The sequence below is a fragment of the Euprymna scolopes genome, chromosome 33 (assembly GCF_053919585.1).
Source record: "Euprymna scolopes isolate OS-2025 chromosome 33, ASM5391958v1, whole genome shotgun sequence".
Lineage (NCBI taxonomy): Eukaryota > Metazoa > Mollusca > Cephalopoda > Sepiida > Sepiolidae > Euprymna > Euprymna scolopes.
In genome coordinates, this window is record NC_136514.1 from 24,466,715 (window position 1) to 24,480,518 (window position 13,804).

Sequence of the window (13,804 nt, forward strand, 5' to 3'; positions counted from 1 at the left end):
TGTGTAATGGAAGTATTTTAACAGAGTGGGGAATGCATTATTGAAAAGTAAGATACAATCAACATTACCTTGCGTCGATGACAACGAAGACAATAAACATTACCTTGCGTCGATGACAACGAAGACAAACAAATAAAATACATTTATTTTTTCCAGCTGGTGACCGGAATCCGATGAGTTGCTTAATTGCTACAATTATCATCTCTATTCCCCCCTTCGCTTTCTGAGGAGTTTCAGTTAACTCTCTACCGGAGTAACTCGGACTGTTCTCCGACTCACCTTATCTCTCGAACTCCCTGACTGAACTGAACTCAAATGTATATACTAATTCTATGTGACGTCAACACGCGGTTCTCAACATGAACATCTTCTTCACATGCCTCCAACACGCGTCCTGATATTTCTTAATTTCATAGTGCTACCATTCCTGATTCAACCCAAATTAACCAATCCGACTTTTTCTTTACCGCATTCTTTTTTTTTTTCATAAGTTATTCTAATTTTGGATTCTTCACTACAATGGATAATTTCACTGCATTACTAGAATCGTATCTCTGATTAACTTTAAATTTTGATAACTGTGTTTAATTCCAGTCTTTTTCTTTTAATGATATTTATATTCGATCCTAATTTCTTCGTTTCTAACTAAAAACCGGAAGCTGTCTCCTTTAAGATACAAAACATCGACTGCTCTGGATTTAAATAAAATACAAATTATTTCAACCGAAAAAAAAAGAAGCGAATTGAGAGCAGAGAGAGAAACTTTAATTTAAGAACAGGAAAGACGCTTTGCTCCAAGCCGAAAGCAAACAAACGTGTGTATTAATCGTTACAGATTACAAGAATGTAATTTGGATTTTCTTAAAAAGTGCGTTTACTTTCCGTCGTTAATGACGCACGCGCAGTAATCATTAATGGCGGATGTAGATGTCACGTGACCAATCTGTAGTAGAATGGGGACAAAAATGGATGGTCACGTTCATTGCCGCCAAGACTAAACTAGTTTCCGTCAATAATTGCAAGAAACCTTCTCTACCACCTATAGCAATGACCGACGACTCTTTATCTGAGAGTACGTATTTCAAGCTCCTTGGCCTAACGTTCACAGGAAACATGAGTTGGTACAATTACATCGAGGGCATTGCTAGGGCCGCTGCAAGGAAGGTGGGCTCTCTCTACCGTGCTAGAAAACTACTAACACCCGAAAGTATCCTGTACCTCTATAAGGCAACCATTCGCCCATGTATGGAGCATTGCTGTCATATTTGGGCTGGTGCACCGGCTATTAGTTTCCCGCTCCTTGACAAGGTTCAAAATAGGGTCGCCAATCTGATAGGCCCTGAACTGGCATCTAAGCTTTAGCCTCTGTCCCATTGACGAAATGTTGCATCTCTCTGCCTGTTCTACAAGTATATTAATGGCGAATGCTCTAACGAACTGCAAGCACTTGTGCCCCCACGACGTGAACACCCTCGACAGACTCGACAGGCTGAAAAATCACACTCCCACACTGTAGAGATCCCTAGATGTAAAATATCTTTCTACTCCAGTAGTTTCTTCTCCACAACCGCTAGATTTTGGAATTCCATTCCAGGTCCCTGCTTTCCCAACTGTACTGACGTGCAGAAGTTCAAGTGCAACGTGAACAGAGAGATACTGCCCAAATCCCTACATAGTGTCCCAGTAGTTGTTACCCTTGATTGTAGCCCCTACACCAAAGTGGCATTGTGCCTTGTTTGGGGTGAAAATGTGAAAAAAAACACTTTAGTTATACACAGTAATTGAGGACGTCGTTGTATTTTCCGAACGTTTCGGATCACTTTGCTTTAATCATTGTTAACTGGCATTGAGATGATTTCTACAGATAAAAATACGGAAGTGAAGAACAGTAAAATGTTACGCCCATTCAGGACTACTGCCAATACTCATGAACTTGTTACAAAATTACTCTGTATAGAATGGAAAGGCGATAATACGAAGATTTTCGAATATTCATGACTAAGACTCAAATTACACGTTAGGCATACAGTGTTTGCCTTGAGTTGATTCTTACCAAATATAGTTTTAATGCAGAGAAGGGCTCCGAATTTTATTAATCACTAGCAGATGTATACGGCGTTATCCGGGGCAAATTTTAAATTATTAATATTAGAATTTCTATCCTCTTTCTATTTTTCTTTCTTCCTTTTTGTACAGTTTTCCTTCTTCCACTTCTAAATTTTTTGTTTCCGTTATACCCAGCCCTTTCCTCTCTGAAGAGACTCATCTCAGAAACAATTGGAAAATAAATTAACTCCTTGAGTAAAAAATCAGAATTACTAATCTTAATCAGTACACAGTTTCGCTAGACAACTATGCTGCTCTGGCAAAATCTGCGTCAGTTTAAGATAAAAGAATACATAATTTCTCCTTTATTTTAAATTAGCAGAATCGTTAACCAGCGTTGCCCTCGTAAAGATTGAATACAGTTGTTGTTGCTGGTCCCCCAACCTCATTATGTTAAGAACGGCTTCCAGAATAGACACCTCTAACCTGTGCATGTTTAGAACAGCTTTCAGAATAAACACCCCCAATCACCCGATTTTAAGGACGGCTTTCGGTGTAGACAACATAACTGCTTAATGTTAAGAACGGCTTTCGAAATAGAAACCCCAAATCATCAAAAAGAACTTGTCGCTTCCAAACTTGAATCATATTTTCGTAATAAGCATATTGAAAAACTTATAAAAGTCGTCATGTTAAGCAAAAATTGTGAAGCTAATGAAAAAGATTACCAATAAAAAAAAAAACAAAAGTTGAAGTTTCTGTATAGAGTGACACTAATCGGTAAATATCTTTAATCTTTCTGGGTGGGGGGGGGGTTCAGCACGGTGGTAATCCGTAGAGAGCGAGGACAATCGGTTAATATGTTTAATTTTGTAGTTTCTTAGCGACGCCAATCGGTTAATATGTCTTATTTTGTTGTTTTTATTCAGCACGATTGCAATATGTAAAATGCGACACCAATTGGTTAATATGTTTTATTTTGTTTGTTTTTCAGCACGATTATCATATGTAAAGAGCGACGAAAGTGGGTAAATATGTTTAATTTAGTTTGTGTTTTAGCATATATTTTTTCTATAAAGAGCGATGCCATATTGTATAAGTTCTGGTGTGTTCGTTTATTTATTATACAAGTGGATTCCGGAATATGCGAATAGTAAAGTATCAGCACATCAAAATGGGCAGAATTTTAAAAGAGGGAATTTATTTATTTTGAATCTGGAATTTTTTTACAAGGGAGATACGGCTTATTAAGACCGGGACGCCACTCGAGGATAAGGCTTTACAAGAACAAAGTAGCTAAAGGAAAAATGTTCTAATAATCGTTAGTAGTGGACATTTGGTAAATTGGATTACTTAAGCGATGGATTATCAAGAGTTGTTCCCGTTGGTATTGAATACCATATTATAGTCAGCTGGAAAGCAGAAAAACGAAACAGAGTTCCACAATCGTGCAGTTCGAAGGAATAAGCTGGGTTCATGGAATTTAGTTTAAATTTTAGGCACTAATAAAGAGTGGGGAGATTATTAATAGTGGTTACAGCTAGACAAGTGTTTTCGTCAAAGTCAGAACATGGGCAAACATAGATTAAAGCTCAGACAAGAACTTGCCATAAAAAATATAAAACAAACACAGGCTTGCAACGTCTCTTCTATGCGAAAAAAAGTTCGGAGGCAAGAGGAAAAGGCATCCACTACGACTACAAAATCTATTTTGAACACTGTCAAGGCAGGATCAGCTGCTTCTAGTAGCTCCTGCCTTAATGTGGCATCAGTACTTCACTCTTGGACGTACTTGGCTCTTATATAAATAGAGAATTGTATCAGCAGTGAGATATGTACTGGAGCTCTAGAACGATCCCACCATCTTTCCAGTCGCTTTATAAAATAGAAGCTTGGTTTTAGATGCATTAAAATTTAAAGGCCACTTCTTTCCCCACTGCACCACGTGATCAAGATCAGAGCAGAGAGAATCAGAGAACTTGGTCGTTTACGGCCTTTTAAGTGTTGCCATAAATGGTAGTTTCGTCAGCATAAATGTCTAAAAATGATCTTAGGATGTGATTTTGGAGATCATTTATGCGAATCAGGACGAAAGTTTGAACCAGAATGGGCCCCTTAGGGACTCCTCTTTAATACTGTAAGCTTCTGGTTTTCGCCCATCATTCACTACTTTTGTGAATCAGAGAGAAATGATTTAATAATTGAGAAGACCTTCCCAGCTATACCGTAGCTAGAGATTTTGGTGAGTAGACCTTTACACCATACCCTATCAAAGGCAATTGATATGTCAAGGGCTATTTCCCGACAAAGGAAGCTTCCGTCGAGAGACCTGCTAATCTTATGAGCTATAGCTGTTAGCACATATGCTGTAGATCTAGTAGAACGGAAACAATATTGATGTTATTTTTGTGGAGGTGGTTTACTACTGGAAAGATTACGTTATAAGTTTGTATGTAATAAACAGTTAATGGCGGTGCAAGCAGGTTAACAGTTGGAAAATATAGAATCTGTCAGAATAGCAGTTGGAAAATAAAGAATATGTCCTGGTTCCAACTGGTAGCGATGGGAGAACTAAATTTTGAGCGAGAAAAATGGGAACTTTTCTCTCTGTAGATGTGGCGATTGTGATAATGTTTCTGATCGGATGTAATGTAGTATTTTATTATTATGAGTGAATGTTGCAGAAATGGTGGACGTAAGCTATATGATATAATGGTTGCTAGAGTAGATGTAGTGAATTTTTATGTGGCCTCTGTTGTTGCAAACATACGGTATTTCGTCCAGAAGGAAATTTATACAATCAAAATATTATATATGGAGATAAGATTCCGCTAATTCCACGCCGATCAGCACAAAACCATCTTTGTATGTATTCATTTGTTTTTTTTTTGTTTAAGCTGGACATGCAAATAAAGAAACATGTAAACATACACATATACACACAAACAACTACATCTATAATAGAAACATGTAAACATACACATATACACACAAACAACTACATCTATAATAGAAACATGTAAACATACACATATACACACAAACAACTACATCTATAATAGAAATCCCACATGTCTGTTAAAATATATGTATGTATGTATTGCAAAAACTTTCAATAAATGTGACGGATTTTCATAAGATTATGACCATTTTAAAGCGCGACCCTTCGGACGACACATGTGGAAAAATTGGCATAAAATATTAATTCCTTCCCTCTCAACTCGGCACTTTCTACAGGGAGGGGTCGCTTTTTTCGTTGATATTTTCGAAAGTCGTCGCTTTTTTTTCGGTTGTCCAGCCTTACTTTTAACCTACGTCACGTCCGATTTTGCGATTTGCGCAACAGCTAACGCATAACGTTTTATTTTTACTTTCTTTTCCCCTATTTGCGGTACGCGTTCGAGCTTGCCTGGCTACTATCACTTTATTTATTTATTTATTTCACTTAATACACCCCCAAACACCCGGGCACGCCGGCCACCAGGGCTAGTATTGTAAAAGACAAGCAGAGATACCCGGCGTTGTTCGAAGTCATATAAAATTAAATAAAAGATACATAATTCGTGTAACATTTTATATTTTTATTTGTACCTCTCTCTTTTTATCCAGCCGTCGTTTTTGTTTACTTACTTTCTCCATCCACCATTTTTCAGTCCTTCTCCTTAAGTCGTGGTAATCTTAACCTATCCTTGGTTTAAGGTGCGGAAATTTAAAAAAAAATAATGTAATCCATTTACAGCAGATATCCAGTTTAATTGTAATATATATATATATATATATATATATATATATATATATATATATATATATATATATATATATTGCATCTGGGCAACACTGAGTAGAAAAACACAATTAGACTTTTGATTTCTGGTAATCCCCTCACCAGTTTTTACAATAATATAAACATATATGTTGATAATTTAAATAATCCAAAACGATAAAATTTTATGGAATGTATATTTACTGATAACATCCAATTCCATGTAGAACAAAAAATATTGTTACTTCTATTAACTCTTCCCCTATATGATGCAGTAATTTTAATAAAGACAATATTATTTCTACTGAACAACACAATGTAAAGCAAAAGTTTTGTTACTTCCCCTCTTCACAATGACTGACTTACCTAATATAAGAAGGCAAAGTGTGACTACAGCAGTGTACGAATATGTTTCAAATAAACATATCACGGGAAATAATGTGCATAATGACAATTATCAACATATGTTTACATATTAATGAATGGTGTAGATCAATCGTCTGTTATTCCTATTTATTTAAGTTGCTTGCAAAACATACGTCCATATTTGGTAATTTGTTTCTCTCAACTTTTGTATTATGACATTTCAATATGAAGTTGAATTAGGATGTATATTTTAATATAATTACATTAAAATATTTCGACTTAATTGCTCGCATTAATTTGCCATCTGCTGTTGCAATTAGCAAGTCAATATCTCATGTCCGTTTTCATTTTCACATAAAATAGTGATAACCAGCAAACTTTGTTAAAGATTCTCCAATTAATTACCTCCCCTCAATAGAAAATGTTAGTCACAATGTCGGATTTAATCAGGTAAGAAATGAGCAGCTCAAAATATGAACTCTAGATAGGAACAAAATTAAAATTGTCCAAGTCTAGACATTCCATTCGATAGACGGATGTCAGAATAAAGTTAGAGTTGCATCAGAACAGATACTACACACTGATTTTAAGATATCGATCCATTAGATATCTCACTGCTGATGCAATTCTCTATCTGTATAAGAGCCAGGTACGTCCAAGGATGGAATACTCTTGCCAAATCTGGGCAGGAGCTGCCAGAAAGGACTTGTCCTGCCTTGATAGAGTTCAAAATAGACTTCGTAGTCTTGTAGGAGATGTCCTTTTCTCTTCTCACAGAAGAGATGTTGCAAGTTTGTCTTTGATGTATCGTTATTTTCATGGAAAGTGTTCGACTGAGCTTTAGTCTATGGTCACCCCTCTCCAAACTTTCCCAAGAAACACTGGTTTAGCTGAAAACACTATCAATAATTACCCCCACTCTTTATCTGTGCCTAAACCTAAACGTAGATTCCATGAACAAAGCTTCTTTCTTAGAACTGCACGACTGTAGAATTATCTTCCGTTTTCCTGCTTTCCGGCTGACTACGATATGGTTGTCTTCAAGTCCAACGTAAACAAGTTCTTGATAAGACGTTCCATATAAGTTAACAAATTTACCGAATTGATTACTATATTGTCCAATTTCTACTGTACACTCTTTAACCCTTATCCTCGAGTGACCTCTTGGTTTTGATAATGTTGTGATGCCTGTGTAAAAAAGAAAGTGGTTAATTATTTACTTTAAATATGTGATAGTACACTATGCTTTAGTGTAATATGTATAGAGTTTCCAAAAAGTCACTAAAACTTAACTTAGATTGATTCATTATTTTTGATGATATATTTCTGTAATTTTCACACATTATGACTAAAACACTATTTAAAAAAAATGAATAAATGCAAAATTTAAAGTTTTTTTATTTTTTAAAAAATAATGTTTTTTTTTTAAGTTGTAACCATTTTAAGCTTCACATATTTGTGCTCTTTCTTAAACGCTATTCATGACAGATTGGAATACGATTTATCATCCTTGTTTTCCTTCAATTCTTGCAGGGTTTGGGGCTTGTTATCATAGACTCTTGCATAGTGTTTCGAATTGTGTTGTAAGTTGGCCGATATATTACATGAAAATGCCGTCGATAAGCTCTTTGAGTAAAAACAATTGACCCCCTGATTTTGGTAAAATAATCTTCCAACTTGCGTACAGTGTTCAATGCAATACTTATTCTTAATAAGTTTTTCAAAATATTAACTATGACATATCTTAAATACAAAAAAAAATAATCATTGATGATAAAATGACAAATATTTTAACCCTTTAGTGACTTTTTGGACAATCTTTATATATCGAGTGGTCGTAAAAGGCTACAGCAATATACTGCATTTGTGATATAGCATGGACGCGCGTGTGTAAATGCATTCAAAATGACGTCACTGATAGGGAATATGGAGACCTAAAAGAGATCACGTTAGAGACGCGGGGAACGTTCGAGAACACGTACGAGACGTAAATGATGCGCGAAAAAATGATCAATATGCGGCATTTGTAACATAGCACATACGCGCGGGTGCAAATGCATGCAAAATGACGTCACTGATAGTGAATACACAGACTTTAAAAGAAAGATCACGTTAGAGGCCTGAAGAACGTTCAGGAACACGTACGAGACGTTAATGATGCGCGAAATAACGATCACATCGGTAACAAGATAATGAGGAAATAAATGTTGCACAACGAATAAAAAAAACGAGTTTTTAAATCTCCGAAACAGATATATGGTAGGCAGATGAGGATCCCCGTTTTTCTGTTAAAAAGAAATTAGTTAAGGTTTTCTTATATATATATATATATATATATATATATATATATATATATATATATATATATATATATATAGTTGAATTATTTTTTAAAATTGTAGGCTCTTTAGAATTCGGTTTATGCAAGTGTTAAGTCTATTTCTATTTAACAAAATTTCACAAAATTAGTTAATGTTTTCTTGTTCTTTTCATCGTTATATTGTTGAATGACATTTTGTAGTTGTAAATGTTTTAGAAGTTGGATTATGTAGGTGCTAAGTCTGCGATAGGTTAAATTTTTCTTTGTTCCAGCAATTGAAACTGCATTTTTTCTTTTCACATTTTGTACTCCCAGCTTTTTTGGACTATATATATATATATATATATATATATATATATATATATATGTATATATATATATATATATACAATATTTATTATGACACTATATATACATATTTCAAGGTCGTACCATTGGTTTCGATACACCGAAAACAGTAATAATAAATATTGTATCTTCAGCTCTCACATCTACGATCGAGCACTTTATTGGATTTTTTTCATCACCCCTGGACACGCTATATATATATATATATATATATATATATATATATATATATATATATATATATATATATATATATGTATATATATATATATATATATATATATATATATATGTATACACCGGTTTGATGTTGAAGTTATATATATATATATAATCCAAAGGGCGAATGAACTCTTTTTCTGGGTCAACGGCCAACTAGCACCATGTATATTTGTGTGTGTGTATATGTCTATTGGGCCTCCCGTAAGCCGTGGTGAAGGCAACCTTTCTAGGAGAAGCAAATCTCTGATTTAAAAAAAACATAAAGCGGAAGACCATTACCCGCATTAAGCTGGTCTGCAATTTAATTTGTTGCTGGCTATCTTGCTCTTTCTTGTTGCTGGATCTCAACATTTTGAACCGAGAGAGAGACTTAGCTGTCGTACAAAGCTAAGACTCTGGAACATCATCTTTGTATAGATACTCCCTCAGGCATTTGTGCTCATGGATTTTAAATGTCTGAGGGAGTGGCACTCGTCTGGCAAGACGTTGCAATCATATATATATATATATATATATTAGAAAATGCGATGATACTTAGAAGTATCCTAAAAAAGTTAAATCTATGGAATAAACAGATAAACGCTTTAAAACATGCTTAAAAAAGAAATGTGGATTCTGTTTATTTTCAAGTAAAAACGTTTTTTTTTAAGCAGTTTGTATTTATAACTTCAGAATGTTCCGTTGTGTATTGAAGCCTATGCCTTTTGCTTCTGGGTTGCTCACTTCACTTGAAGTATAGCAGCGGGTTAAAAGTATTTGAACTCTTCTTAGGTCGGCGTTTATGTCATCCGGAACAACTCTGGTTTCATTTGACCAAGCCTATTTTTAATATGCTTGTTTAATTTCCAAACTCAGTTGAAAACGATTTTTATCTTTCGAAAAATACTTTGAGTTAAGACGTTCCTCTGAAAACGAACTCCCGGAAGTGACAAATAAATCAAACTTTAAGAAGTGTTAAACGAAAGCGACTAGAATAGACTAATAGTCTTTTAGTGTTCGTCCGAATCGCATCTCGATATAAAAATCTGACGCCAAACTTTCATGAAAAACGGTAAAAGGAATAAAGAGAAAGAAGTAAGCCGAACGATTAAAGAAAGAAAAAGAGTAGTATAGATAAGCTGGGAACTTTCCTATACATGTACGGTCTGGCACATCAATTTCTAACCGCAAACATTATTGGAAAACTGTAACTGTTTAAAAGAGAAACGCTAATACTTATTTTATAAGAAAGGACAAAATAAAAAAATAAACCACACGTCCGTTCGTCTCATATATTGACCCGTAATGTAATATTGTTTATATACGAACTGAAATTCTTGATGACATTGCTTTTACGTACTTGTCGAATGTATGTTTAATTGCCTTTCAAATAGTTCAGTAACTGTAACTGTTTAAAAGAGAAACACTTACTTATCTTATAAGAAAGGACAAAATAAATTAAACGTCCATTTCGTCTCATATACTGACCCGGAATGTAATATTGTTTTTATTCCAACTGGTGTTCTTGATGACCTTGCTTTCATGTACTTGTCGAGAGTGTGTTTAATTGGCTTTTAAATAGTTCAGATTTTAATGGTTTAACTAGCAAAGTTAGCACAACGTGTGTGTATATGAAAACACCTTGTAGCATCAATTCCACGAATGAGACTGCTGAGGTCCTACGTGAATGAAACCCGGAAAATTCACTTTACTTAATTGCTGTATATATTTTCGTAACTTACAACTTAATAGCCACACAATAGCAACACACACACACACACATATATAGGTATAGACAGATAGATAAATAGATATAGATAGATAGATTCTACAAATGCATGCTTACATTGTGGTTTGGCAATGCCACAGGGGATATAACCGAAGCAGAAAACTGAAGCTGGCTTGCCGGACACTATATATATACAAATGTAAGCAAATCTGGACATATTTTATTGGTTTGAAAATATAGGTTCTTTTTTACCAATTGTTAATAAATTTTAACATATAATATTAAAAAGCCTGCAAATTTTCACGTAATTTCGTCCCATAAAACCAAAGATATGAGCATTTTATATTTAATTCTGCTATCAGTATATATAGAGATAGATAGATAGATAGATAGATAGATAGATAGATAGATAGATAGATATACATACATACATACTTCATTGGAAATTTGATAAGTTCCACATCTCAGCGACTATTGATCAGAATTTAACAAATGAAGGCCCGGGGAAAAGGTAATTAACAGAATTGTGTAGTGGGCTATGGGGCATTTGACGTTGATGTCGCACATTAAATGGATTATCACTCATCTAGAGCCTATTGTTTCGTATGTTTTGCATATGAACTACAAATATATGATAATTCCTCAACAGTTCTGGCCTTGAGAGAGAGGAAACTAAACTTTTTTGCTATCGTTTCAAATAGAAAGGAAATAACAGCAACCCCCATCCATAGTCCTTGAGCCCCTGGAGGAGCATAGACCATCTACAACTTTTAGATGTTTTTGTAGCAAGGAGTTTTTTTTTACAGGGTGGGGGTGCTGACCTCACGTCCAACCTTCCAAGAATATACATACAGCGCCTCGCCTTTCCAAATTGTCACCCATCTGGTACTGGCCAGGCCCACCCAACGTTGCTTAACTTCGGTGATCTGGCGAAAACCAGTGTGTCAACGTGATTGTGCAGTACAAATAACAGCAAGGGGAGACAAATATTTCAAATATTTCTCATATGTTATATTACCCCTCATTAGTTTTCATACGTATAATAAAATTCACAGTATATAAAGATTATTTGATACTGGAGATATTCATAATCCTACCATATTTCCAAAAGAAAAATATAGAATTGTTGGAAATATGATACGATTATGAATATCTCCAGTATCAAATAATCCTATCAAATAAACTCTTTGAAATTTGCTGTTTTTATAGCGACAATAAGTGCGCAGTGTCAGAGTGCGCAGTTTGGTATCGCGAGGAAGGGAAGATGCAGAACAATTTCCGCGAGGATTGTTCACACGATGCTCAGAGATCACAGATTATTTGACTAAGATAGACATCAAGTCTGTTTCTCACCCTCCCTATAGTTCAGACATTGCGCGCTTTGAACATTACTTTTTCCCTAAGAGAAAGGAAAACCTTTGAGGCTGTCATTATGAGACACTTGATTAGATGAAAGAAACTGTGACAAGGGTAAATAATACGCTGCCGCAAGACGACTTGTATGGGGACTTCCAGAAGTTGTAAAAACGATACAAGTACGGCGGGAGGAGATTACTTCGAAGGGGACTAGAATTTCAAGTGTATACTATCAATAAAAGTGTCTATACGAAAAAAGTGTGGAAACTTATTAAATTAAGGCCCTTTGTACACACGCATACACACACATACACACACACACACACACACATATATATATATTGTTAATTTATATTTTTAGAAAGTGAAAATTGATTTACGTTCAAAGGCCTCGTAATTATCTCTTCCTGTATTTAAATTTGATTCTCATAAAATTAATATACGAAAATATAGATTTATGCGTAAACTTTAGTATTTACTTCAAAAGTGCCCAATACGTAGGTAGAGCTAGTTAGTAATTTATAAAATAATCACGATCACACATATATGTATGTATATATATATATATGTATATATACATATATGTATGTACACATATGTGTATTTATATATAAAAAAGAGAGGGAAATGGCTGCCTTAAACCACTAACCTAATTTTAAAACAGATCCTTTGTTCGATAAAATGCATGTATAGTGGCTGATAAGAAGGGGCGCGGTGGATACTAGAAAGCTGATTGGCTAACTAAAATCCTCAACAGAAGAGGACCATATAAAAACGAGAAAAAACCACAGAATTCGCGCATAAGCCTGACGAATCCTAGAGTGGATAAAACGCCGAATATTCAGTGTAGCTTAATCACCATATATATTTTATAAATTACTATATATATATATATATATATATATATATATATATATATATATATGACTACTTTATTTAATCACAAAAATTAATATACGAAAGTATATTTTTATGCGTAAACATTAAGTATTTACTTCAACAGTTCTCAGTACATAGGTAGAGCTAGGTAGTTAGTTATAAAAGATATATAGGGCAATTATTCCGCGTTTCATCCACGCTAGGATTCGTCAGGCTTATGCATATCCTACTGTGGATGAAACGCGGAATATTCTGTGTAGCTTAATTGCTATATATATTTTTATGACTTACTATATATATATATATATATGTGTGTGTGTGTGTGTGTGTGTGTGTGTGTGTGTGTGTGTGTGTGTGTGTGTGTGTGTGTGTATAGGGAGGTTGATTTAAATTATAATAACATAACTCCCTTCGTTATTGGCGATGGGTTTTTTTTTCAGAATTTCCTATATATTTCAAATAGATACTTGTATCGTTTATCTACATAGCAGCTAGCGATTTAATCAGAAGCAACTAAGTATAGACCATCAAAATCCTTTAATCAAGCAATTATAAACTATTAATGTGGATTAATAAAATCCGCAAATTCAGAATACACCTATTGAATAGGGCGACTAGATATTGCGTTATTGCCAGGCATGACGATAATGGATGATAATGGCTGCCTATGATCAAGGCTTGTTGGTACTTTTAAGCAGATGAACGCTTTCAGCAATGATAACAAGTGGAAGTTCTTCCGCATTAGAATAGAGAGTGTGAGCTACCTGAAATTCCATTGTAAAGTCTTTCTGAGCAA